This window comes from Ambystoma mexicanum, chromosome 5p (assembly GCF_040938575.1).
Source record: "Ambystoma mexicanum isolate Mex_15411 chromosome 5p, UKY_AmexF1_1, whole genome shotgun sequence".
Classification (NCBI taxonomy): domain Eukaryota; kingdom Metazoa; phylum Chordata; class Amphibia; order Caudata; family Ambystomatidae; genus Ambystoma; species Ambystoma mexicanum.
The window spans coordinates 465,670,344-465,694,984 of NC_090930.1; positions in this window are offsets into that span (position 1 = coordinate 465,670,344).

The following is a 24,641-nucleotide window of genomic DNA, read 5'->3' on the forward strand; positions in this document are numbered from 1 at the left end:
CCCAGTTCATTAATCCCATATTTTCTATCTGCAGACATCTTACTCTTCGAGTCAGGCATACCGTGCACAGAGGTCCAGCCCAAAGAGCCAACCGGGTGCTACACATCACTTTTGAAGATACGGTAGTCGCCCAGTCAAGACCGGCGCCTCTGCGAGAATCAGGTGAGCGTTACAGAACGCAAAGCCTATCGCAAAACTCTCGCCCAGGCGCTATGGAAACCTCGGATACCGACCACCTAGCCCAGTTACTTGGGGAACTAAGGGCAGAAGTGCATGCAGCTCGTCAGGAAATGAATGCTCTAAGAAGGGAACTAATTATTTCCAAGGAGCGAACAGACGATCTTGCTAGACAATTGCTACAGTCACAAGCCGGACAGACCCCGTTACCCGCATCAGGGGCAAATCTTCCTTCAACATCCCCTATGAATCCAGTGCAGATCAACCTACCTGGGAATGTACCTCTGGCTCCGCCCGAATGATTTTCTGGTGACCCAAAGAGGTTTGCAGTATTTATCAATGAGTGCCGGTTGCATTTTTTATGCCGGCCAGCAGCCTTTCCAACTGATCAAGCTAAAGTAGCTTTTGTGCTTTCGTACCTTAGTGGCAATGCGGCAGACTGGTCGATCCCTCTAGTTAATCAAGATGATCCGGTTCTCCATGATTTTCAAGCCTTTCAGCTTAGTATGGAAAAACTGTTCGCAAGACATTCACAGGGGCAGGCCTTGGACAATGAGCTTCTTTCGTTGCGACAGGGTAATCAAGACCTTTTGGCTTATATTGCATCTTTCAACAGACTAATAGTGGAAACTCAATGGCCTGAGGACAAAAGGATTACGCTGTTTTATAGAGGTCTACGTGGAGAGCTCAAAGACGTTTTAGCCCAAGTAGTGAATCCCCCACAAGACTGTTCGGATTATATAGACTTAGTTGTTCAAATAGATCACAGACTGCAGAACAGGAAGGCCAATCGTTCCAAGTTTGATGCTCGAGTATTTTCCAAACCACCAACTCCTTCCAAAGGAGTAGACTCCGGGGAACCCATGCAAATAGGGGGCCTGAAAGGACCACTAACACAAAAGGAGCGGGAAAGGAGAAAACAGTTGCAATTATGCCTCTATTGCGGAAACTCAGGGCACTTTCTTCGAGACTGTCCGGTGAAACCAGCCAAGAAGGCGGTAGGAGCTGCAGTTACCAAGGTCACAAACTCTGAGCAGGGAAACGACCTCGCCCGACAAGAATAGAGGTCCTCTTGCAGAGCGTAAAAACCAGTTCCGTGACCTCGCATTTCGTGATACCTATGGTCCTCATTAGCCCTGATCATCCGGATCGATTACATGCGATTGAAGCTTACGTCGACAGCGGTGCCATCGGCAATTATGTGGATCAGGAAATGGTTTTGAGGATGAATCTAACTCTGTCCCAAGGCTGTAAAGGACGTCATTACTACGGTGGATGGTACGGAGATAGCCTCCGGACCAGTAACGCATACCACTCAAGAAGTGACGCTAGTAAGTCAAGATGGACACCATGAGAAGATCGTGTTCGATGTGATCAAGGCCCCTCAGTTCCAGATTATTCTAGGGATACCTTGGTTAGAGAAACACAATCCTCGGATCGATTGGCGAGCAAGAACGGTTCAGTTCCCAGAATGTGTCTCTACTTGTCACCCTCCACCTGGTGTTGCTCTAGCAGCAATTTCTTCGGAGACTCCCCAGTTACCTCCCGAATACCTAGAATTCCAAGATGTTTTCCGGAAGGATCAGGCTAACTCTCTACCTCCTCATAGGTCCTATGACTGCCAGATAGACCTGATACCTGGATCTACTCCTCCGTGTAGCAGAATTTATGCCCTCACCGAGCCTGAGAACCTTCACCTCCGACAATACCTGGATCAATACCTAGCGAATGGGTTTATTCGTCCTTCTAAGTCCCCTGCTTCTTCAGCTTTGTTCTTCGTTCCAAAAAAAGAAGGGGACCTTAGAACTTGTATAGATTACCGCGCCCTGAACCAGATCACCGTTAAGAATAGATATCCATTACCTTTAATCCCTGAACTCCTGGACCAAGTCAGAAGAGCATGCATATATACAAAGCTGGATCTTAGAGGAGCCTACCACTTGGTACGAGTAAAAGAGGGCGATGAATGGAAGACGGCCTTCCGCACCAAGTATGGGCTATTTGAATATCAGGTCATGCCCTTCGGACTTTGCAATGCCCCGGCCGCCTTTCAATATTTTATGAACGATGTCCTCAGAGTACTCATAGATGTATGTGTTGTCGTTTACATTGACGACATCCTCGTTTATTCTTCATCGGAATCTGAACATCGGAAACACGTGAAAATGGTCCTCGAGAGGTTGCGTCAACACAGACTTTTCGCTAAGGTGGAAAAATGTGTTTTCAACGTGACTGAAGTTGAATTCTTGGGATTCATATTATCACCTAGCGGAGTGCGTATGGATTCAAGGAAGGTCGATGCAATTCTCAAATGGCCATCACCATCCTCTGTAAAAGGGGTTCAAAGCATGTTAGGCTTCGCCAACTTTTACTGCAGGTTTATCCCCGAATTCTCTCGAATAGTCCAGCCCATCACCGCCTTGCTAAAGAAAAACAAACGTTTAGAATGGTTTACCGAGGCGGAACAAGCTTTCCAGAATTTGAAGACAAAATTTATCTCTGCACCAATTCTAAAACATCCTCGCCCCCAACTCCCCTACATCGTTGAAACTGATGCTTCGAGCCTTGCCATGGGGCGGGTTCTATCAGAGAAGGACCCAGTAACCAATCAGTTACATCCCGTGGCATTCTGGTCTCGCAAATGCTCGCCTCCTGAGATCAATTACACTATTACTGATAAGGAACTTCTGGCTATCAAGTCTGCCTTTAAGGCTTGGCGGCATTATCTTCTGGGGGCCCGACACACCGTTACTGTGATTACGGATCACCGAAACCTGCAATATTTGAAAACCGCAAAAGCCCAATCCTCTAGACAACTTCGTTGGGCACTATTCTTTGCCGAGTTTGACTTCATAATTACCTATCGACCTGGTACAAAAAACGGTAAAGCTGATGCCCTTTCTCGTATGGGAGTGGAGGAACACTTGACCAACTCTAAACCTGTACCTATCATTCCCGAACAAAGAATTCTGGGTGTAATAACCACACAATCCATAGAGGAAATTAAGGATAAAACCAGGCAACTTATAACTCCAGCAGAAATACTGAATTGGCATCTGCAGGGAAAGGACTTTGCAGTAAAGGACAACTTATTGTATTTCCAAGAACGATTATACCTGCCCAGCACAGATTTACAGAAAAAGGTGATCTCTTGTTATCACAAGTCTCTAATGGAAGGACATCCCGGTATGGCCAAAACCTCAGAAAAGATCAAGCGCTACTTCTGGTGGCCGTCTTGGAAAAAAGATATCAGAGACTTTATAATGTCCTGTGGAGTATGCGCCCAAAACAAGAGTCAAAAGGAAAGACCAGCCGGCCTCTTACGCCCTATTGACATCCCACCTCGCCCTTGGGATACGCTTTCTATGGACTTTATCACCGACCTACCTCCATGCTCCGGATACAATACGATCCTGGTAATCGTGGACTTATTCTCCAAGATGGTGCATTTCATTCCACTCAAAGGCTTGCCAACAGCAACAACTCTGGCCCGAGAATTTCTCGAAAACATCGTCCGACTGCACGGTTTTCCTTCAGTGCTAATTTCGGATCGAGGTAGTCAATTTATTTCTCATTTTTGGCGAAGTTGTTGTCGGTCGGCTCAAATTGATGTGAGATTATCGACCAGTCACCACCCTCAAACCGACGGACAAACCGAGAGGACCAATCAAACTCTGGAACAGTATTTACGCTGCATGCTGCAACAAACTGAAAAAACTTGGAAAGATATCCTTTGGATAGCCGAATATGCCTACAACAACTCTGTCCACTCAGGAACTGGGAAAACCCCGTTTTTTCTTTTATACGGCTGTCACCCTCAAACCTCAGAGTTGGATCCACCCCAAGATCTTGGAACTCCAGCAGTAGACTACCTGCACTCTACTATCACCCAAGCTTTTAAGGAAGCCGTTTCTCACCTTCAAAGGGCTAAAGAACAATACAAGAAAGGAGCAGATCAACATCGGAAGGAAGCCCCCCAATATCAAGTAGGAGATCAAGTCTGGTTATCCACCAAATATCTACCTCTAAAAGGACCACGCACATTCAACCCAAGATACCTTGGTGCCTATTCCATCACTACCATAGTAAACCAAGTAGAGGTCAAGTTGGACTTGCCCCCTCACATGAAGATACATCCGGTCTTCCACGTCTCTCTTTTAAAACCCGTGCAACCTCAAACCCAACTAACTAAATCCCCAAAACCTATCCTAGTTGATGAAGAACTCAAGTTTGAAGTCAAAAGCATCCTGGACTCCAAGATCTCCAAATCTAAGCTATTTTACCTAATTGACTGGAAAGGCTACGGCCCTCAAGAAAGATCCTGGGAACCTGCAGAATATGTCCACGCTCCTCGTCTAATCAAAAGATTTCATCAAACATTTCCTGACAAGCCAAAACCCCCGGGGAAGCCCGGTTTGGGAGGGGCCTTGAGGGGGGGTACTGTCATGATCTCTGCTTCCAAAAGGCCAGGACTTACCCAACTCCCTTGGAAGCAGACTCATAACCCAGGTTCCGAGTGCCAGCCAGTCCCAATTGGGACCTTTTGGACCCTGTCCTGGCGCCAGTGGCGCCAGGCTCATAAATATGCCCAGTCCCAGCGCTGCAAGCGCCGGGCTCATAATGCTTGGGTGGACTTACCTGCATCAGACCATGCTGCTTACTTACCTACCAGTTGAACCCCTGATCCTCTTCTGTTTGGGACTACTTTTCCTGTTGGGTGGGGCAGGAGCCACTCCCTAGGTTCAGAACACTGGAACTCTTCTGGAAAGCAGGAACTCTTTTCTTACCTAGGCGTGGCTGTGGAAGGAGACACCTTAGCACTACAGGAGGCTATTTAAACCACACCCGATGGATGAATCTTGCTTTGCGTTATTCTGCATCCTCTGCAGCAGAACGCTCATCGTGTCTTCTGCATCTGATCCTGGGCCTAAAGGAAAAAGGCTTACCATCCTGAATCCAGTCTTCAGCAACATCTATAAAGACAAGAAAGAACAGGTTAGCACTACGGTCTTCAGTGACAGCGCATCTCTTACCTGGTCCATCGGCTGTCATCAACGCCTCGCGCAGCATTCCTGCATCTGAAAGACAAAGGCTTACCAACTCTTCACGCGCTCCGGAGGTCATCGCACTGCATTCCGGCATCTGAAAGACAAAATCTTACCAACTCTTCGCACGCTCCGGAGGCCTTCGGCGCTGCATCCCGCATCTGTAAGACAAAAGAAGGTGCGTTTAAAGACATTGGGTAACGTTAAATACTCACGTGCCATTACTCCATCCACACCGAACTCAGTGGGCATTCCGGCATCCTTCAGCAGCTCCGAACTGGTACCTGCAAAATAAAAGGACAGTTAGTGCGCATCGTGAAGCAAGCAACAAGCGCTTACTTACGCGCTTCCAGGTGCTTCTATTCCGCATACGGGTCCATCCTCAACTCACTTCAGCCAGTCAACCGCCATCGCCGGAACCCTGCAAAATAAGAGACAGCATTACAAAAGACTTTTAAAGACATTTGAAATATTCGGAACTCACCGTTCGTGAAGTAAACGACGGACAGCAGTCCTCTGAAGTCAAGCGGCCTGCGCTACCTATCCAGTGAAGGAACTGGTTACAGCACCCTGCCCCGAGGCAGATGGAGAGCTCGGCGTTCACTTACCTAAGTTGAGAGCGTTAACCTTTGGGGTTCTACAGGAGAGGAGAAAAGGAAAGAGATAGGGACACCCCAATAACCCCAGTTCATTAATCCCATATTTTCTATCTGCAGACATCTTACTCTTCGAGTCAGGCATACAGTGCACAGAGGTCCAGCCCAAAGAGCCAACCGGGTGCTACACATCACTTTTGAAGATACGTAGTCGCCCAGTCAAGACCGGCGCCTCTGCGAGAATCAGGTGAGCGTTACACCAAGTTAGATCTCCGAGGAGCTTATCACCTGGTGCGTATAAAAGAAGGCGATGAATGGAAGACTGCATTCCGCACCAAATTTGGGCTCTTCGAATATCAGGTGATGGCCTTCGGTTTGTGTAATGCACCTGCCGCCTTTCAGTACTTTATGAATGATGTTCTTCGGGAACTTATCGATGTCTGTGTCATTGTTTATATTGACGACATCCTGGTGTACTCCTCTTCAGAATCCGATCACAGAAAACATGTTAGTGCAGTTCTTGAGAAATTGTGCCAGCACAGACTATTTGCAAAGCTCGAAAAATGCGTTTTTCATACCACAGAAGTTGAGTTTCTCGGTTTCATCCTGACACCTCAAGGAGTCCGAATGGACTCGCGAAAGGTGGACGCCATCCTCAAATGGCCATCTCCTAGCTTGGTGAAGGGAGTTCAGAGCATGCTCGGCTTCGCCAATTTCTATCGAAGATTCATCCCGGAATTTTCCCGAACAGTCCAACCCATCACAGCTCTCCTAAAGAAAAACAAACGCTTTGAATGGACTCTTGAGGCCGAACAAGCCTTTCAGGACCTGAAAACCAAATTCACCTCTGCGCCTGTATTGAAGCACCCGCACCCAGATCTCCCTTACATTGTGGAAACCGACGCATCCAGTTCGGCCATGGGAGCTGTCCTGTCGCAAAGAGACCCAGAAACTAACCAACTACACCCTGTGGCCTTTTGGTCCAGGAAATGTTCTCCTCCTGAAATCAACTACGCAATTACCGACAAAGAGTTACTGGCTATTAAATCTGCTTTCAAGGCTTGGCGTCACTACCTTCTCGGGGCAAGACACACCATCACCGTAATTACGGACCACAGAAATTTACAGTATTTAAAGACGGCCAAAGCTCAATCTTCACGACAACTCCGATGGGCTCTATTTTTTGTGGAATTTGATTTTGTAATTACCTATCGCCCTGGCTGCAAGAATGGTAAAGCGGACGCCTTATCCCGGATTGGCATGGAAGAACCCAATTCGAGTTTAGAACATGTGCCAATCATACCTGAACAAAGAATCTTAGGCCTAACTTCATTGCAAACTATTGAGGACATCCAAACGCAAGTAAAACAACTTCTAGACTCTTCAGCCTTACTGGAATGGAGTCAAAAGGGTCCTCATTACACCGTTAAGGATGATTTACCCTACTTCCAGGAGCGGTTGTTTCTACCAAGTAAAGAATTGCAAGAACTTGTTATTGCCCATCATCATGAATCATTAATGGAAGGACACCCTGGTATCGCTAAAACAGAGGAAAAAATCAAACGCCACTTCTGGTGGCCTTCTTGGAGAAAAGACATAAAGGCTTTTGTATTGTCTTGCGGAACTTGCGCCCAAAACAAGGGTCAAAAGAAAAGGCCAGCTGGCCTACTTCAACCCTTGGATATTCCACCGGCACCATGGCACACCTTGTCAATGGACTTTATAACTGACCTGCCTCGTGCTGGTTACAACACTATCCTTGTAATTGTGGATCTATTCTCCAAAATGGCCCACTTTATCCCCTTAAAAGGTTTGCCTTCAGCTTCCACCTTGGCCAAGGAATTTCTGGAGAATATAGTTCGCGTACATGGTTTCCCTTCCATATTAGTCTCGGATCGTGGAAGTCAATTTATCTCCCATTTTTGGAAGAAGTGTTGCCAACTAGCACAAATAGATGTGCGGTTATCCACCAGCCACCACCCCCAGACCGACGGACAAACCGAGAGAACCAATCAACCTCTCTCAAGCAATATCTTCGGTGCATGTTACACCAATCCGAGTTAAATTGGAAAAACATCCTTTGGATCGCAGAATGTGCATACAACAATTCAGTGCATTCTGGAACCGGACAAACTCCTTTTTATACTTTGTATGGTCACCATCCTCGGACCTCTGACCTAGATCCACCGCTGACCCTGGAAATGCCCGCAGTAAATCATCTGCATTCCACAATAACCCGAGCCTTCAAAGAAGCTGCAACTCATTTACAGCAAGCCAAGAAAAAGTATAAAGAAAACGCTGATTTGCACCGAAGTAAAACTCCTCCTTACCAAGTAGGAGACCAGGTATGGCTAGCAACGAAACATTTACCCCTCAAGGGCCCGCGAACCTTCAATCCCAGATTCATAGGACCTTATCCCATCAAGGCTATAATCAATCCCGTGGCCTTTAAACTGGATTTACCATCTAACATGCGTATTCAGCCAGTTTTTTATTCTTCACTTTTGAAGCCAGTACAACCAGGGACCCGACTGTCCAAGCCTCCAGACCCAGTTGAAATTGAAGGGGAATTAGAATTCGAAGTTAAAGACATTTTAGAATCCAAGGTGTTAAAGTCAAAACTCTTCTATCTTGTTGACTGAAAGGGATATGGACCTCAGGAGAGATCGTGGGAGCCTAGTAACCATGTTCACGCACCTCGATTAATACAAAGGTTCCACCGGAGATTTCCGAACAAGCCAAAACCCCCGGAGGGAACAACCTTGGGAGGGGCCTTGAGGGGGGGTACTGTCATGATGCCTACCTCCAAGGAGCCAGGTCCGACCCAGCAACCCCAGAGGCAGGCATTCCCCCCAGGGAAGTGCCAGCGGGCCCAAGCTGGGGCCCTTTGGACACAGTCCTGGCGCCTTAGGCGCCAGGCTCATGTTGGACCCCTGTCCTGGTGCCTTAGGTGCCAGGCTCATAAAGCTAGACATGTGTTCAAGTGTTTTAATGTGCACTTACCTGATGCAGACCATGCTGCTACATCCAGGCCCTCTTGATGCCTGAATGGAACTACTTTACCTGTGGGACTACTTTCCACCTGGGTGTGGTCAGGGAAGGATACATACCTGATCGGTGGAAGGATACATACCTGGAACTTCTTCCAAAGCTATTTAAACCACGCCCGATCAGCAACTCACGCTTCGCGTTGTTCTGCTCCTCGCAGCTGGACGCTCACCGTGTCAGCTCCTGCATCTGGACTTCAGCCACACCTGTCAGCATCCTGGGTCAAAGGGAGATAAGAGAGAATTGAAGAGAAAGAAGACCTTACCTGCTAAAGCTGCATCACGGAGACATCACACCGACGATCCTGAAAGGGAAGACATCATTTTAAAAGCATTTTGCTTCGATCGCTGCAGCGCTGCATTTCACTCACCTTTCCTGGGCGCCTCCATCTTCAGCAGCGATCATCCGGATCCGCACCCACTTCCCAGAGCCTAGAGAGAAAAAGACAAGGAAACAAGGTGAGAGAAGGAAGGGAAATAGGAAAAGCTCACTTTCCTTCTAAGACTTATCTGTTGGGTCATTCCCATTTCATTTCGGGTCCTGCCACTTCCTGGCATTCCGGACCCCGGCCCCTTGGGGAAAAAAGACAAAGACATTGAATGAGCGAATGCAAAGACATTACCTGAACGCTCATCCAGAACTTACCTGTCATTTACTGGAACTGCACGTTTCACTTCGGGTCGGCGCCATATCTCCGGCATTCCGAACCCCGGCCCCTAAGGGGAAAAAGACATAAGCATTAGCGCTTGCTGCAATAAGACAATGAACATTATTATTAAGCTTGAACTTTTGAACTTGCAACAGAACTCTTACAGCGCCTCACCTGAATAGTCAAGCTTATTTTTAACTCCCATCAAACCTCAATCCAGTGAAGTAACTGGGTTTCAACGCGCCCCTGCATCAGAAGCAGGATGGAGAACTCATCCTTCCAGACTCTAAGGTGAGACTTCACGGGGAATCGTGGAAGGGTATCGTGGAGGGTTGGAAGGGAGTGGGAGGCTTGAGCATTATTCCGTCAGTAGGTAATACTCCCTTTTCACGCACAGGGGAATATTCCTGCGAGCCAGAAAAGCCAGAGTAGAGGGGCCCTTCCTGTCCATCTTCAGAAGAAGCATCAGCACTCGAAGCCAGACCTGCGCCTCCGTGGGAATCAGGTGAGCGTGACAGCAACAAGGCAAGGGAGGGGGAACAGAAGGAAGACAGACAACGATCTTACTCAGCCAGGTGACACTGAGACCGCATAAGTGCAGGGGAGGGACGAAAGAGAAAGTGCAGGGGGAAGGAGGAGGGGGCAGTGCAGTACATAGGAACAACAGTAATAAATAAATAAAATAAATAAAAACAATAGGTAAAAGGGGCGACCAGCTTGTGGCAAGTACATGGTAAGTACAGACATCAAGTGTCAAGAGCTGGTGGGGACTGTAGGGATACAAAAACAGCCCTGAAGTGCAGGGGTTTCCCGGGAGGCAATGCAGGTGTGCAGCTGGTGGGATAGGGGACCTGGGCCCAAAATCAGAGGGTAGTTGGGTGGCCAGTGCAGTTTCAGTCAGGAATTCAGCAGGGGAGAGGAGGAGAGAACGCAAAAGCAAAGAGGAAGGTCTTGAGGTGCTTCCGGAACCGGAGATGGTTCTCCAAAAGTTTTAGGGAGGCTGTTCCAGAGGGAGGCCCCAGCCGACAAAAGAGATCTACCACCAACTTGTTGCTTGGAGAAGTGACTGACCCTGAGGGAGTTGGAGGTGGATGAGGGAAGAATTCCAGAAGGAAGATATTTGGGAAGAGAGAGTTGAAGGTATTGAGGCCCCAGGCCCCAGAAGGCCTTGTGGACAATGCAGAGGGTTTTGAACTTAATCCTCACAGCCACTGGGAGCCATTGCAGATATTTTAGTCCTGGAGAGATACAGTCCCTGGGATGGGGGCCAAGGACAAGTCTTGTAGTCCTGTTCTGGAGGAGTTGCAGAGGGCGGAGAGTAGAAGCAGGCAGATTTAGAAAGAGGCTGTTGCAGTAGTCCAGCCTAGAGAGAAGCAGAGCTTTGGTGACAGTGAACTTCTGGGGGAAGGCGAGGAAAGGGAAAATACTGCTGAGGAGATGCAGCTACTAGTGTGACTTCTTCGAGACATCAGAGATGTGAGGAGAGAAGGAGAGTGTGGAGTCGAAGATGACCCCAAGGTCTTTAGCCTCACATGTGGGAGAAGGAAGAGGGCCAAGAGAGGCCGGTCAGAGAGCAATAGGAAAGGAGGGAGCAGGTGTGCCAATGAGGAGAATCTCTGTCTTACTGGCATTAAGGCAGAGATCATTGGAGGCACACCACTCCTGGATAGCGGACAGACAGTCAGAGATGAGAGAAGAGGTGGTGGAAGGGAGTCTGAAAATGAGCTGAATGTCATCCGCATAGCACTGAAAGTTGGGGCAGATAGCTGCAATGTGGTGGGCAAGAAGTGCCAGGTATGGTTTGAACAGCCAGCAAGAGAAGTTAGACCCCTGGGGAAAACCACAGGTAGAGATAGAGATAGAAGAGAGAAAGGACCCAAGTTGGACCTGTAAGGGTTGATCAAAGAAGAAAGAGGTCAGCTAGGCCTGGGCTTGATCAGTAATACCCAGGTTATCAAAGAGACGGTTGTGCAGGATATCATGGTTGACCGTGTCAAAAGCAGAAGAGAGATCAAGTAAGATGAGGATACAGGGGTTATTGGAGTCAAGGTTTGAGAGCAGATCTTCACCGATGTTCGGGAGAGCAGATTCCGTACTTCTGGCAGCTCTGAAGCCAGACTGATGGTCGTGGAGACAACCAACCGGTACAGTGTGAGGATTAAGCTGGGAGATGGCCAGCTTTTCCAGGAGTTTGCCCAGGAAAGGAGTGATGGATATTGGGTGGTAGTTTGCTGCAGGAGGGGTCGGCTGAGGGTTTCTTAAGAAGAGGGTGCACAAGGGAGTGCTTCAGGAGGGAAGGGAACACTCCAGTGGCGAAGGAGTGGTTGCAGAAGTCAGCCAAAGCAGGAGCCAGGGTGCCAATGTGGTCCTTGATGGTTTTAGACGAACGGGGAGAACATATTTTGACGAGACCTTCATAGATTAGACTTGTCTAGAAACCATGTCTGGGGAGAACAGGGGAAAGGCAGAGAAGGAGGGAGGAGGGGTGGCCACAGAAGGGCTAGAGGAAGAGCGGGCTGTCAGTCTAGAAAAGTAGACACCCCTCGAGCAGAAGGCAATGCAGAATAATTGGTTGGCCAAAGACCAACCGCCTCATTTGAAGTATAAAGAATATATGCTCATTACTCATTATGTAGCTATTAGTTTAACTAGAGTGCAGCCATTTTAAGGTAACCAGAATCGCCATTTTGTTTTCTCTATGTTCTCTATGTTTCTTTTTAACATTTTGCCTCATGTAAAACTGCTTTGCTGTAGATATTATTTCGCTTAAATGGTCCAAGGTTATTAAAGACATGTTGAAACATTGCACGAGGAGCCAAACAGAAAAGCCTGTTTCCCTCCTTCACATATCTTTGGAAGCGGGGAGCAAGGCATTCTTATCAGTACACGGATGCCAGTGAGTCTCCTTAAAAGAATAGCAATGTACTAAACTAATATTAAAGGGTTTGAATTATGCTCTTCTTAATGGCCTCCCTTCTGAGCGCTGTGAGCCCCCGGAGAGCAAGCTGACCTTTAGAGCGTGAATCGAAACCAGGAGATAGTAAGGCCTGAAATGTGCCAGTCCCCCTACGCGCAGCTTGTCCATGAAAACAGAAGCACTGTGTTCTCGCAAATAAAGAATAGTGTCTGTAAATTCGAGATTGCAAACTGTTCCTAAATATGGTGATCTAAAATGTCATATTCGTCACCATTGTCAATCATCGTCTCCACTTCAAAGGGAATGAATTAGGGGCGGCATCGAATGTGTCAAATGTGTCATTTCTGATTGTGAGACGCTCATTTTGTATATATGTAACTGATGTAAAACTCTTGTTTGCTTGCGTCCCGCGAGGTCTGTTAGACACACGTCGTGGGGCGTGGGACCATTTGGCCAACTGGGACTATTTGTTTTTTTTGCAATAAATCCTAGATTTTGGGAATACAACCTTGTGTCTGACGTATCAGTTTGTTTGTGGTGATTGTGCCTTGTTTCCACATCCGAGGGTCCCTCAGGGGCCCCTTCAAGATGGTGCCCGAATAGGGACCCTCCCCCACTTGTTCCGTCGTGTACGTTGCAAACTTATGAAGGTGACGAGAACGGCGAGGATTGGTGCGATGGAGCCGGGATCATGCAGTGTCCGGGGCGCCCTGCGAAAGTGATGAGACTCCTTTGCAGATCTGCACACAGCTGATCCCTGATCGATGTGCCTGGCCAGCGAACAAGGGGGCGAGGGTCCCAAAACGAGGCAGTGCCAAGATACGCAGACACAACGTCATCGGTTGCGTCTGGATACGGACGAATTGTGTCTTGAAAAGACAAATTGACTAATCAGGTGAGTCGTGCCCCGATTCGTAAGTGATCCTGATATTGGTTGAGAGTTGATTTTGCAAAATCAAACGCCCAGAGTAAGTTTGATTAGCCAAGGGTAAGGTTAAAACATGCCTGGGATATTGTCCACCTTAGCGGGTTTTTTCCGCTGCAGCGAACAATCTTTGGAAACTGGCCAGGTTGCGCCTTCGGGGGGAACGCCGGCTTATGATATGTATGTGAAGTATGGTGTGGGAGCGATAATGTTTTGTGAAATTTGGCATAAGCAAACCAGAAAGCAGGAAGACCTTCAATGGCCGAGGAATGGTAGTTTTGAGATGGATCGGATAGATTACCTGGAAAAGGTTTCTATAAGCAAGAAAGCACGTCCTGCGGCACTTGATATCCTTAGGGACTGGAGGAGGGAAGCAGTGCTCCGATTTAGAAGTAGAGAGAAACATGCGAACAGGCATAAGCCAAAAGCAGAGAGAGCGGAGGAAAAAGAGGAGGAGGAGTGGAGCAATAGTTTGAGAAAGGCAAATAGACGCAACCAGTTGAATATTGAAAAAATATACCCAAAAAGAGAGTTACATGCATCAGACGAATTAATAAAAAAAATACTAACCGAGACAAAACAAGGCCCGAGAAGTGAAACTAAGAAGATTACGTCAGTAGCCGTCATTCAACCCCCTCCTATTGCTCAACCTGTCCCAACTCCAATACAGACACAGGCAACGTTAGTAATGGTACCGCCCTCTAGTCAGCCAGCCCCGAGTGTTTCACAACCATCACAGCCCCAGCAGATTTCTTCTGTGCCCACTGCCCCTTCCACACCTTCCACTCAAGGGGGTATTTCTGTTCCGACTGCGCCTCCCCATAAGCGAATTAGAACAAAGCGAGTGTATGAGAGTGACCCGCAGCGCGATTAGCAAGGAGAGAAAGCGTGAGCTGCAAGAACAGTCGGAAATGTATATAGACGAGAACGATGGGACGGCCATGTTAGCATCAATACATGACTTCAGGAAGAGCAACGAAAAACAGGTATTGTTGGAATGCATGGGGGAATATTTGTCGCTGCAATGGAAAAAGTTAGTTGGGAAGTTACCACCTCAGCGATTGTTGGATTTGAATGCATTGGCCCGTTGTAGAGGGAGAGATGAGGAAATAGTAGAGCATGTGAAGCGACTGTTTGAATTAAAGAATGAACTTGAAGAATATTCTGAAATACTTGCCACACCGGGGTACAGGAGGAAAGACATTGAGATGGGTAGACAGCAGCGATTCTTGTCACCAGCAGCGCAAATTAGTGCAGAGCTAAAAGTATGTATACGAGAGGCATTAAAATGGATTTCAGATCCTAGTATTCCCACAATAGAAATACATGGAATATTTGATGAATAGACTCTATCAATGAAAAGGAGAGCATTACAGACAATGGTTGAATATTTGATAAACAAAGATATAAGCGAGAGAAAGTTCAGCCCTCCTGAGCTGTTGGCGGTATATAAGAGGGCAATGGAACGGGGAACAGGAGAGACAGTTTTATCCCTCTATTTGGGAATATTGTTGCACATGAGAGAGGGGGGAGAAACAGTGAGTATGGCATTCACCATGAGAGGAGTGCCCCCTACCTTTGTACCGAAGGTAGAGACTCCAGGGGTAGGCAATGCAGCACCTCAGGTAATTCCAGCACATTACACAGCCCAATATGTGCACGTTCCCTTCTCTAGACAGGAAGTGAATAATATAAAAAAAACGATCCCTGACATACGGAAAAATCCATCGGGTTTTTATAAAGAAGTAGAGTCTTTATTGCAGTCCTCGGTGTTCACTATGAGTGATATAGATTTAATATTCCCCGTGATTCTGCCAGCGGATATATGGAAACGAATAAGGAAGGTAGATGATGAGACGGCCTATGGCGCCAAATGGGCAAATTTAATACTGGAGGATAGAAATAAGGAGGTGGGTGCAGAGCCAGGGGCGAATATGTTAGCATTACCGGCACGAATAGTACAACAATTTAAAGAATATGTCCCAGAGAAAAGAATTCAGTGGAATAAAATGACTGCGTGTGTTCAAGGTAAAGACGAGCTGGACACCGATTATTTTAACAGATTTGAAGAAGTATTTACAGATTTCAGTGGGCAGGATGTGAGCACGGAAGCAGGAAAAAGGTTGCTTGTTGATAAATATGTGAGGGGATTAATACTCCCGATTCAAAATTTGATAATGACATCAGAAAGTGCATGGCAAGCAAAAACGTTAGGAGAAGTATTACACATTGCCCAATATTATGAGAACCGGGTAAATACTGAGAAAGAAAGAGAAGCGAAGGATAGAACGAACCTGAAAACAAGAGTGTTACTTCAGCAGGTAGCAGGACATAACATGGGAAGGGGAAATGTGCAGAGCACGGGCAATTTGAATATGCGTGGAGGGCCTCTGGGGTTAAACCAATGTGCATATTGTAGAGAGGAAGGACACTGGCAGGCACAATGCCCACACTTGCAAAATAGAGGCGGATATGGTCAGAGGAGACAGCACAGAGGGCATCCAGGAACAAATGGCCATAATAGAAACCATATGCAGCAGCACCAGAATAGTCAAGGGAATGGTGCACAAAATCAGGGCGAGGCGCCAAATCAAAATGCTTTTACTTAATAGAGGAAGAGGCGGAAATATTTTTGATACTCAGACAGGTGCATTCTATAGTAATAGTAGTGATTACACCTCGGATGTTGTGTTATTACCCCAATAGGACAGCCCAGGACAGGGGTCGGAACCAGTATTCATTCCCGTGAATCAGAAAGGGCCCTACGTAGAAATGAAAGTTGGGAATGAAGAGCATAGATTCCTCATAGACACGGGGGCACAGAGGTGCTTGATAGATCATCACTTGGTTCCAGATATACCTCTGTCAGGGTGACAAAATATCTCAGTAGAGTTCGCAGGCACCCCAGTAATAAATCCTGAGTCCAAACAAATAGCAGTGACAATAGGGCCTTTTACTGAACATTGTCCATTTCTTTTGACAGAGAATTGTGGGGAAAACCTCCTAGGATTGAATCTATTGAAAAAGTTAAGCACAGGTATCCACTGCACACCAGATGGGGTATTTCTGACTATTTATCCTCAGAGTGGGCTGAATTTGTGACAAAATCTTTAACAGGGGAATTGAGTGAGGTGCCAACTTGTATCTGGGCCGTGAATGACAATGATGTGGGATGCTTGAAAATAGCGCCAGTGAAAATTGTTTTGAAAGAAGGATTGAGGTTACCACGTATTCCACAGTACAAAATTTCAGCAGAAGGGGAGAAAGGATTGAAAAGTATTGTTTCTGATTTGGTGAAATTGTGAGTGATTGAAGAAATTACAGGCAGTGGATGCAACAGCCCCATTCTTCCAGTGTATAAGAAAGGGGGCAATGAGGTACCATACCGTTTCATAATTGATCTCCGTGCATTAAACAAAGTAGTAGATCCCCAATTTAAAGTTAGTGCCAGATGTCACTACGATATTGACAATGATCCCTGCATCGGCAGAATATTTTAGTGTTATCGATTTGAAGAACACTTTCTTTAGCATTCCAGTACACAGAGAAAGCAGGTATTTATTTGCTTTCACTTTAGGAGGAAGATCATTCACATTCACACGCATTCCACAAGGCTATACTGAAAGTCCAAGCATATACAGTAGAGCATTGAAAGAACAGCTAGACATGTTAGAATTACCGGCGGACTGTGTGTTGTTGCAATACATTGAAGATTTGTTAATCGCTGCTGACACAGAAGAAATTTGTAAAAAAGGTACTGTCTTATTATTGACCCATCTAGCTATGCATGGCCATAAAGCAAGCTAAAAGAAATTCCAGTACTGTCAGAAAGAAGTGGCTTATTTAGGTTACTTACTTTCAAAGGAATGGAGAAGATTAATACCAGAAAGGAGAGAGAGCATTTCTGGTATGCCTATTCCAAAGACGCAGAAGGAAGTAAGAGCTATAATTGGCATGGCTTCATATTGCCGTCAGTGGATTGTGAACTTCACCTTAATTGTAAAACCAATGGTGGAATTGACAAAAAAGGATGCTGTGATGCCTTTGCAGTGGAGTGAAGAATGTCAGAAAGCATTTGACTCGCTAAAAACATTTTGAGTTCTGCTCCAGTTTTGGGCACACCGAATTATGAAAAGGTTTTTAGGCTGTTTGTGCATGAGAGCGAAGGATGTGCGTTGTCTGTCCTAACACAGGAACAAGGTGGAAGAAATAGGCCGTGCGGGTATTTTTCTTCCACGCTGGACCCTGTAGCGCGCGCTACCACGCGCAACCACGATGTTTGCGAGCTGTTGCAGCGGCTGCTGCGTCAGTGAAACAAACAGAAGGGATGGTATTGGAGCACACTTTGATTCTAATGGTGCCACATGCCGTAGATGTTCTACTTAAAAGAACGCAGACACAACACCTCACCTCTGCTAGATTGACTAGATATGAAATTGTATTGTTCGCTCCCCACATCCAAATCATGAGGTGTAGCGCTTTGAATCCAGCAGAATTAATGCCAATGTCCGGGGAAAACAGTGATGAGACTGAATCACCTCCCCATGATTGTTTAATGGTTAATGAGGAAGAAACAAAAGGGAGAATTGATCTACACGATGCGCCACTATAAGAACCAGATGGAGAACTGTTTTGTGATGGTTCTTGCTTTAAATTACCTGACGGCATTTCAACCCCCACCTACGCTATCACCACGTTAAAAAGCATTGTGGAAAGTAAAAGATCCCATACAAATCTGCCCAAGCAGCAGAGATAATTGACTTAACAAGGGCTTGTGAAATTTCAGAGAACTTGAGCGTAAATATCTACACTGATAGCCAGTACGCCTTTGGCGTGGTTCATAACTTCGGCCAACTGTGGGTCGAGAGAGTGTTCCTAACATCACATGGGGCTAGAATTCAACATGGCCCTTTGATTGTACGATTACTGTCTGCACTTACGTGTCCAAAGCACCTGGCGATAGTGAAATGCAAGGCGCATAAAAAGGTGACATGCAAAGTGGGAGAAGGAAACGCATTTGCATACAGAACTGCGAAACAAACTGCCACTGATCTGAATACAAAAATGTTAACAGTACAATCGAAGGAAGTACCCTGTATGATAGAAGATGGAATTGTAACTGTTAGAGAGATGCAGGCGGAAGCTACCGCCAATGAAATACAGCGATGGGCCAAGGGCTCTGCAGAACTAGACTTGGAGGGTTGTAGGGTGGACAAGAAGAGCGGGAATTGGATGTTGCCGAATGCTTATGTAAATGCGATGGTAACAATGGCTCACAGTCCCATCCACATCTGTGCGAAGAAAATAGTCCAACATTTGGCCACAGTCTGGGAAAATCCTAAAGGCTAGTACAGAACTGCATAACGTACCCAGAGCACACTGTGGGGAAGGGAACGGTGACTCCAACAGGAAGTTTCGGACCTCCCTCTATGCCATTCGAAGTGATTCACTTTGACTTCATAGAAATGGAGAGATGCCAAAACCTGAAGTATATTCTGGTGATCATATGTGCATTCAGCAAATGGGTGGAAGCGTATCCGTTGAAAGACTGCACAGCCATAAGTATTTCTCTCGCTTCGGTCTGCCCCGTGTCATATGGTCGGACAATGGTCCGCATTTTGTAGGTGCAGTAATATTACAGATTTGTGCAGGTCTCCAGATCGATAAGCGATTCCATTGCTCCAGGCATCCCATGAGTGCCAGACTTATTGAACGTCATAACGGCATCCTGAAATCCAAAATAAGTAAGATTTGTGCAGGCAGCAAGTTAAGTTGGGTAGATGCATTGCCAATAGCGTTACTGTGTATGCGAACATCAGTGCAAGCCAGAACTGGGCTCTCCCCATACAAAATCATAATGGGAAGACCGGCGAATGTGTGGTGTGCACCCCAGCCGAAAAGAATGAGAGAGGTAGAATACCCTGTACTCAGCATTTATTGTAATTTGTTAGTACAAAAACTGTGTTTGATTCATCAGCAGGTGCGGTGAGGTACACTGGTCCAGGACATGCATTGGAGCCAGGAACCTGGGTGCTGATTAGAAATTATGAGCGGAAAACATCGCTGGCACCCAGGTGGCGTGGGCCCTACCAAATCCTTTTGACCACGCAGACAGCGATACGCGTGGATGGGCGGAAAGTGTGGATTCACGCCACGCACGCCAAGAAAGTCCCACCGCCATTTGACACTTCGACTGATCGGGACAAAGACCAGAAAGAGACAGCAGCGGCTCCAGAAACGAAAAATGCAATTGCCAGTTATTTGCCACAGAAACTGCCTGATCCTGAAACAAAGCCTGGTGAGATTGCCATAAAAGAGGAAGGGCAAAGAGTGCCCCAACGTTGTCCAGCAGAATCTGCATCACTGCTGCCCGATATCAAGCATATACCTCTGTGGCGCCCACCATCTTCTGTTGCGCCGCAGCCCGCATCGTCGCCTGGGCATTCATCATCATCTGCCATTGTGCCCCAGGCTGACTCTAAGCTTGACACCGGAAGTGCACTCGCACTATTTGTCGACCACCCGATACCGGGAGCAAAACGGTATAACCTGCGGAGCAGAAAAAAGGAGTGATCACATCTTCAGCTTTTTGTGATTTTATTGCCTCTGTTTCCTATTCTCGGATGAAGTAGGAACCGGAGGCCTAGAGGAGAGTGGCGTGAGAGTTGTGCAAGCTAGACAGCTCAACAAACGCAACTCCTCGGTGCTAAATCCATGTGTCCGGAACCCGAGCGGACAAACGGGGCGCTCATGGTACAAAGGCAGCTACTCTGAAACTCTAGAGCAATGTGCAAATGCACAGGAATTTTACCAAACAGATAAGCAATCCAGGCTGAACGAGAACTGGCATGGAAGGACTGTAGACATTTATCGAACTCTCTGACATCCCAACAAGCGCATCGGCAGGAGATATTCACGACGAACACGGGGAGAGCAGAACGACGAGGGAAGATGCTGGAGCCAGCCAACGTCTCCTTCTGCACCAATGCTGATAGCGAGTTAAACGCAGTACATAGAAAGATGAAAAAGGGACATGGTCGAAAAAATTGTATGTTGGGTTTAACTATAATAATATGTATAATGAGTATATTAGCCCCAATATTGACCATATCAGTATTATGGTACCTAGAAGAAATGCACCCCCTTGAAGTACTGTTGCCTACTGTGAACATTTCCATGACGGAAATTCCAGTCCATGTGATTTCCTATACCTTGTCCCCAATCGAAGAGAGACATTGGGAAGGATATGGGAACAACACATTACTATTGATAATGAACATGACACACTCAATACTAAGAAAGAACAACTGTTGGGTCTGTTCCCACCTGCCGCAGCATGGTGGTCAGGGAATAGGATGGTATGTACAGCCCCTGCCATTAACTTCTGCATGTTATGCCTTATATTATGGGAAATGGAACAAAAGCGAAACTGGTCAATTAGACAAAACAGACTTGAATGAATTTGAGGAAGTGATTATGAAACCAGTGGGTTGCTCCATATTCCATAAAAGACGATTAATTATACCAGCAATAAAGCCACAGGATAGATTGTCTGTACCTTATAAATCTTCTGTGATCACGTTCCACATTAACCCACAGGGGAATAAGGATGCGGAACCCCTTCATATACAGTGAATTATAACCCTCATTCTGTCCCATTCTGTTTAAAGAAAAAGGGTTATTTCCAGGTAGGAACATTTATCAGATGCAGGAACATAGCATTCCTTGATAAAGAAGTGGAACAAATATATGTGGGAGATCCTGTGTATTTTATATGTGGAGAAAAAGCATATCCTTGGTCACCTAGGAACTGGGGAGGCATGTGTTATTTAGGCTTTCTGTTTCCTTGGGTGTTTCTTTTAAAAACATCAGACATAACCAAATTGGCCAGGTCACGACCTTGCCGGAAAATTGAAGACGGGTTGATTGTAGGGGACATAGCAAAATCATTCATACCATTTTGGGGCCAGGCGATAAACTCCTATAATATAAGACAACTGTCTAGAATATTGGAAGAAACAATAAATGGAACCACCGATATATTATATAATATGACTCTTGAGGAAAAAGGAATTAGATTGATGTCACTGCAAAACAGAATGGCCCTTGATATAATCTTAGTTTATCGCGGCGATGTTTGCAAAATTGTGGGATCAGCGTGTTGCGTATTTGTAAGTGACTCCTCCCCCACGATTTTCGACGCGATAAGAAAATTGCATGTATTAAGCGCTGACCTTCACCCTCCCGAGAGTGGTTGGGAGTTAAATATAAGCTCCTGGTTCTGGGAAGTGTTACGGTCCTGGGGATGGAAGCTATTTGCAATCTTAGCAATTTTAGGAATATTCATAACGTGTTGTTGTTGCATACATTGCCTCCCCGTAGTATGCACAGAAATTAGTGAAGAATGTGTTCAAATGGTAGAACGAAAACACATTACTAGACCAAATACCCACAATGATAGGGAATCCAAAACAATTAAAGAATTCATGGCAATTAATATCGATGATGAAAGGAGGAATCTGAGAGCGTATATGAGTCAGAGTGCGGATCAGATTCCGAGCCTGATGTAAACACTTAGTCGGAGGAAGATACAAAGTATGGATGAGGCGTTTGGCATACGACCAAGAGGAGCGTTTGTCAGTCTAGAAAAGTAGACACCCCTGGAGCGGAAGGCAATGCAGGATAATTGGTTGGCCGAAGACCTCATTTGAAGTATAAAGAATGTATGCTCATTACTCATTACGTAGCTATTAGTTTAACTAGAGTGCGGCCATTTTAAGGTAACCAGAATCGCCATTTTGTTTTCTCTATGTTCTCTATGTTTCTTTATAACATCGCCACTTTTGCCTCATGTAAAACTGCTTTGCTGTAGATATTATTTCGCTTAAATGGTCTTAAAGACATGTTGAAACATTGCGCGAGGAGCCAGACAGAAAAGCCTGATTCCCTCCTTCACATATCCTTGGAAGCGGGGAGCAAGGCATTCTTATCAGTACACGGATGCCAGTGAGTCTCCTTAAAAGAATAGCAATGTACGAAACTAATATTAAAGGGTTTGAATTATGCTCTTCTTAACGGCCCCCCTTCTGAGCGCTGTGAGCCCCCAGAGAGCAAGCTGACCTTTAGAGCATGAATCGAAACCAGGAGATAGTAAGGCCTAGAATGTGCCAGTCCCCCTACGCGCAGCTTGTCCATGAAAACAGAAGCACTGTGTGTGTTCTCGCAAATAAAGAATAGTGTCTGTAAATTCGAGATTGCAAACTGTTACTAAATATGGTGATCTAAAATGTCATATTCGTCACCATTGTCAATCATCGTCTCCACTTCAAAGGGAATGAATTAGGGGCGGCATCGAATGTGTCAAATGTGTCATTTCTGATTGTGAGACGCTCATTTTGTATATATGTAACTGATGTACAACTCTTGTTTGCTTGCGTCCCCCGAGGTCTGTTAGACACACGTTGTGGGGCGTGGGACCATTTGGCCAACTGGGACTATTTGTTTTTTTTGCAATAAACCCTAGATTTTGGGAATACAACCTCGTGTCTGACGTATCAGTTTGTGTGTGGTGATTGTGCCTTGCTTCCACATCCGCGGGTCCCTCAGGGCCCCTTTAAGATGGCACCCGAGTAGGGACCCTCCCCCACTTGTACCATCGTGTACGTTGCAAACTTATGGTTCTCCAAAAGTTTCTAGGAGGCTGTTCAAGAGGGAGGACCCAGTCGACAAAAGAGATCTTGGAGAAGTGACTGACCCTGAGGGAGTTGGAGGTGGATGAGCGAAGAATTCCAGAAGGAAGATATTTGGGAAGAGAGAGTTGAAGGTATTGAGGCCCCAGGCCCCAGAAGGCCTTGTGGACAATGCAGAGGGTTTTGAACTTAATCCTCACAGCCACTGGGAGCCAGTGCAGATATTTTAGTCCTGGAGAGATACGATCCCTGGGATGGGGGCCAAGGACAAGTCTTGCAGTTCTGTTCTGGATGAGTTGCAGAGGGCGGAGAGTAGAAGCAGGCAGATTTAGAAAGAGGCTGTTGCAGTAGTTCAGCCTAGAGAGAACCAGAGCTTTGGTGACAGTGAGCTTCTGGGTGAAGGAGAGGAAAGGGAAAATACTGCTGAGGAGGTGCAGCTACTAGTGTGACTTCTTAGAGACATCAGAGATGTGAGGAGAGAAGGAGAGTGTGGAGTCGAAGATGACCCCAAGGTCTTTAGCCTCACATGTGGGAGAAGGAAGAGGGCCTAGAGAGGCTGGTCAGAGAGCAATAGGAAAGGAGGGAGCAGGTGTGCCAATGAGGAGAATCTCCGTTTTACTGGCATTAAGGCAGAGATCATTGGCGGCACACCACTCCTGGATAGCGGACAGACAGTCAGAGATGAGAGAAAGAGAAGAAGTTGTGGAAGGGAGTCTAAAAATGAGCTGAATGTCGTCCGCATAGCACTGAAAGTTGGGGCAGATAGCTGAAATGTGGTGGGCAAGAAGTGCCAGGTATCGTTTGAACAGCCAGCAAGAGAAGTTAGACCCCTGGGGAAAACCACAGGTAGAGATAGAGATAGAAGAGAGGAAGGACCCAAGTTGGACCTGGGAGGGTCGATCAGAGAAGAAAGACGTCAGCTAGGCCTGGGCTTGATCAATGATACCCAGGTTATCACAGAGACGGTTGTGCAGGATGTCATGGTTGACCGTGTCAAAAGCAGAAGAGAGATCAAGTAGGATGAGGATACAGGGAGTATTGGAGTCAAGGTTTGAGAGCAGACCTTCACTGATGTTCGGGAGAGCAGATTCCGTACTTCTGGCAGCACTGAAGTCAGACTGATGGTCGTGGAGACAACCAACCGGTTCAGTGTGAGGATTAAGCTTGGAGATGGCCAGCTTTTCCAGGAGCTTGCCCAGGAAAGGAGTGATGGATATTTGGTGGTAGTTTGCATGCAGGAGGGGTCGGCTGAGGGTTTCTTAAGAAGAGGGTGCACAAGGGAGTGCTTCAGGGGGGAAGGGAACACTCCAGTGGCGAAGGAGTGGTTGCAGAAGTCAGCCAAAGCAGGAGCCAGTGTGTCAATGTGGTCCTTGATGGTTTTAGACGAACGGGGAGAACCTGTTTTGACGAGACCTTCATAGATCAGACTTGTCTAGGAACCATGTCTGGGGAGAGCAGGGTAAAGGCAGAGAAGGAGGGAGGAGGGGTGGCCACAGAAGGGCCAGAGGAAGAGCGTGCAGCAGAGGCAGGAGGAGGAGAGGAAGAGAGAGAGAGGACAGGATGTCCTAGGTTTTAGAGATTAAATGAGAAGCCAG